This window comes from Poecilia latipinna, unplaced genomic scaffold (genome assembly GCF_001443285.1).
Source record: "Poecilia latipinna isolate Pla-1442-1.1 unplaced genomic scaffold, P_latipinna-1.0 Scaffold401, whole genome shotgun sequence".
Classification (NCBI taxonomy): Eukaryota; Metazoa; Chordata; class Actinopteri; order Cyprinodontiformes; family Poeciliidae; genus Poecilia; species Poecilia latipinna.
In genome coordinates this window covers 354853-358961 of record NW_015113017.1, presented here as the reverse complement: position 1 = coordinate 358961, position 4109 = coordinate 354853, and the positions used below count along the sequence as shown (strand labels likewise).

Below are 4109 nucleotides of genomic sequence, written 5' to 3'. Positions count from 1 at the left end.
AGCAGAAACTAGCCACTTAGGTTTACATTGCGATGTTCTATCAGATTACCATATGCTGTCAGAATAGCATGCATGCAGTGAATATGCATGCCTGTGCATGAGCATTAAGAAGTCCAACCTTCAGAGGAGTTGTCAGTTCAGCATACGCAACAAGTTATGACAAAAATAAGTCATTAAATTGTTTTCAATGATAGCTAGATAGATATACATGCGTTGTCGTGGTTTCAAAGTGTATTTAAAGCAGGGCCTAACTGCAGCTGCAGTCAACTACAACACACGTCCGTGTAAAACTCATTAACCTATTTAACCGCTAAGTCAGGATGCCATACAGCTGCAAAGTGTATGACGATCTACGTCATGATTCTATGTTGCTGATTAAATAAAATCATATGGTAATGACGTCTCTGACAGATATAGCCGTGAGTTCGTGCTAAGCTTATGACGATCTGACAGCGTATGCTGATCTGACAGAACACCGGCTATTGATGAGTTGGAATTAATTTATTCTGGTCAACCTGAATGTGAATGGGATTGTGGTAAGGTAAGGTAAGGTAATTTTATTTATATAGCACATTTTCAGCAACAAGGCAATTCAAAGTGCTCTACATGAGTTAAAAGGAAATACAAACAAAATAACAAACCAAAGGAAAAGAGGAACGGTCACATTAGGGCAGATGGCAACATTCAGACAAAACAAAGGGGCAAAACAAAGACATGAGTGAATGCGGTGACATCAAAAGGCCATGAAGCCAGGTGGCTGTGGTCCCTGGCATAGTCCGACAGAGGTGTTTGTTATCGAGGAATGATGTCCATAGGAGCGCTCAGCTCCACAGCTCCATGGAAACTGGAGGTGGTGAGGTGGGAAGGAGCGTTGTGTTTACATATCTTCAAGGAGATTAGAAATATGAAACCCTTCCAAGGCCACACGGGGAAAGCCAATTCATAAACAGAATGTCTTAGGTCGGGAAGTTTATACATTTCAATCTTCCCTAAAGTCTCTCCAATGCATCTCAGTCCTCGTCTCTGTCCACACCAACAGTCTGAGTGTTTGCTAGTTCAGCCAAGTCCGTCACAAATTTGTCGATAATCCAGGAATCCACAAGCTCCAAACAGCAGAAATCCTGTCATTATGAATAAATCCAGGGTGAATCCCACTGGGTGTGTCCCTGCAGGACAAGAGGGCTCTCCTGTGCCCAGACTTCTCGTCGGAAATTTGATCAATTGCATTGAGAGATCGGTTGACCAGATCCATAATTTGTAGATTTGGAAGATGTGCAAAGAAAGGCTCCAAAAATATAGAAAAAGACAGGACAAAAACAGAGCAAGCAGGGCAGGCATGGGCAGGGAGGGAGCAGAGGAAAAAAGCGTCCGCCTTCACCAAGAGCAAGAGAGAAAAGCTACTCATTGATCTGGTTATGCTCAAATGCAGTGTTTTCGAAGAACACTGAATGCTGCTCTGTAGAAAGTTGGTTTGAAACATAATTTCCACATGTGACATTAAACATGTATGTGTCAAATGGGATTTATAGTAAAGTTTTGCAAATAGTTTTGTCGCACAAGTAGCATTTTTCAGCAGGCATCGACACAGCCACCTACAATTTCGAAACATCTGCGGTGTGCATAGGTTTCAACCAGTTAATTTAGCCACCAGTTAATCCATAGCACCAGATCAATGACGGAATTTATAGATGTAACCTGGTTGTATTTCTCTTATGTTATAATTACAGAAAATGTCTTTTTTTATTATTTGTCTTGCTCCTTATCTGACTGAAACAACTTTGTCATTGTTTTAACCTTTTGTCATGTTGTCCTGTGGGAGAGGTGTGTGCTGTTTATTTTTCATCTAAATACATTCAGTTTATTTATAGATCTATTAAGTAAAATTTTTTATGTACTTTTGTTTTGTGTAAGACTTGGAGCGGGGAGCCTTTAAAATGGTTGTTTTCTGTTTGTTCTCATCAGATATGTTGTATACAAAAGGTTTATTTTGCATATTTGAAAGTTGTGAGACATGGTCCCTGCCGCCTTTTGTCATGTTGTCCTGCGGGAGAGGACTTGGAGCAGGCAACCTATTACACAGTTATTTTCTATATGTTGTTCTCGTCAGAATAAATCGAGAAACCATCCTTTTAAAGACAAACCATGTCACAGCCTGATCAATCAATAAAACCAGCAGAATGCAAAAAGGATCCGTTACATAGAGAACCTTTTGAGAGAGAAACTGGATCAGAAGCCGTCTTTTCCCTTCCAGATCTAGAACTCATCAGGCTTTAGATCTGCATCCCGGATTCACCATCAAGATCTATAGTGGCAAAATTTATGAGCTTCAGAGTGAAAGAAGAGATTATAAAGAAGGCATAGCAGAAGAAGGGATTCATGTAGGAGGGGAAGAAAGTTTTTCTGGATCATGACTATGCCCCGGAGGTGCTGTAGAAACGAAAGGAGTAGTGGAAGTGAAAAGAGTTCTGTGGGGGAAGAACATATGGTTCCAGATGCCATTCCCGGCGAGCCTGCGCGTGTTTCTACGAGGGAGATGCCTCATACAGAGGCGCAAAAAGGGGGTATGCAGCGTATGCAACGCATAGGGGCGCAGCACCAGAGGGGGCGCCAAAACCCCGTCTGGAGGGGGCGACGCGCGGATTATGTTTTCCCATACACTTCTGCGCGCCTCACGCTCCTTCACCTCTCGCACATAACGAGGTACATGTAGCGAGTTTTACACTCCACGTAGCGTCGCCTCGGGGGGGGGGGCGCCGATTTATGTTTTCGCATCCACCTGAATAATGTGCAGTTGCGCCACTGGCCTCATAGAAACACGCACACTTCCTCAGCGCACTACAACATGGCTGAGGAAGTGACCAAAGACATGGCGGAGTGAAGGCTGCAGGTGGCGGTGACCAGGCCAGTGGAGAACAGCTTGGAGAATATCAGATGCCTAACTTGGAAGACCATCGGGGCCAAGAAAGGACAGACACCCAGAGATACAGTAAAAGGATACAAAGAATGACTGCATTGTTTTAAGAGAAGTCAAGGTAAGATTTAAGGACCACTGCCTTTTAAAAGAGGTATTTAAGATCTTTTAGTTTTTTTGAATGGGTCTATTCAAGTTTGAGGGGAGAACAAGGGGTTTAGTGAATGATCACTCGGGTCAAGTTAACAGAATTTTTTCCTGAGGGAATTTTTTCACTGGGGTCAGGGCATCCTCCCCTTTTTTGTGAACTTTAGAGCAGTGGAGTAAATATGAACAAAGCTGACTGTAACAGGCCTACTCCCTCTGGCAGGGAGAGGAAACCTTTTCGGGCAGGTTTTCCATCATGGCTCAAAAAGGGTCAAAATGGAGACCCCACTCTTGGAAGTTCTTTTGTTAGTCACAAGTTCATTAGTGAACTTTCTAAAATTGTTCAGTTGTGTGTTAATTATTAATTTATCTGTAGTCCTCCTCGCATCTGCATAGAACTCTGCACTAGTTCATCGGTCAGTTGGACCGATCAATTGAACTTTTTTTCCCTGTGCGCGGTCCGGACTTGCACTTTTACGAGGATTTTTTTTTATTCATTTATTTTTAAATTTTTTTGCGTGGTTTTGCTTCCCCGAAACGGACAGATCTTACTCTGCCACGCTCCTCCTGAGCGCCGCTCTTCTTCTGGACGCGGTAGGGTATCGTCTTCCAGCTCCATTTATTAAAACCGCAGAGTGAGTTAAGTTTAATCCTTCGCAGCCGCGTCCGCATTAGTTGTGCCGCGCACTGCGCGTGTTATGGTCTAATTAACTTTTGCACCTTTATTTATTTCCTCGAGATGAACTGCCGGCTTCTCTGTTTAGACTATAAATGGATTAATACAACATTGTATTATCTTTAGTTTTCTCTGGTCTGTAATGGAGACTGAAATTAAAGGCGCCATTTCAACCAAAGGTTTTTAATTAGCTTCTGAACCAGATGCGCTCCAAAGCTTCATGTCCATAACTCTTCAACACGCTGTCAGCTCCTGGTCAGCAAGACGCATTTAGTTCAGTGTCCATGAGATGATATTCAGAAAGGATTTTTAAAAATTATTAATTGATTTTAGTTGCCTCTGTGATTAACTTTTTGCGTAAAGTCTATAATGTCT

The 4109-nt window shown here is 42.5% G+C and overlaps 1 protein-coding gene across 1 annotated transcript in view; it reads left to right on the top strand.

The window, feature by feature from the left end:
* The first annotated feature begins 1040 nt into the window (after positions 1-1040).
* LOC106950456 (rho GTPase-activating protein 5-like) overlaps positions 1041-4109 on the top strand; it is a 19923-nt gene continuing 16854 nt past the window's right edge. The window contains exons 1-2 of the mRNA XM_015037332.1: positions 1041-1044; positions 3028-3032. The gene's annotated coding sequence lies outside the window, so the exon portion shown is untranslated. The remainder of the gene's footprint in view (positions 1045-3027; positions 3033-4109) is intronic.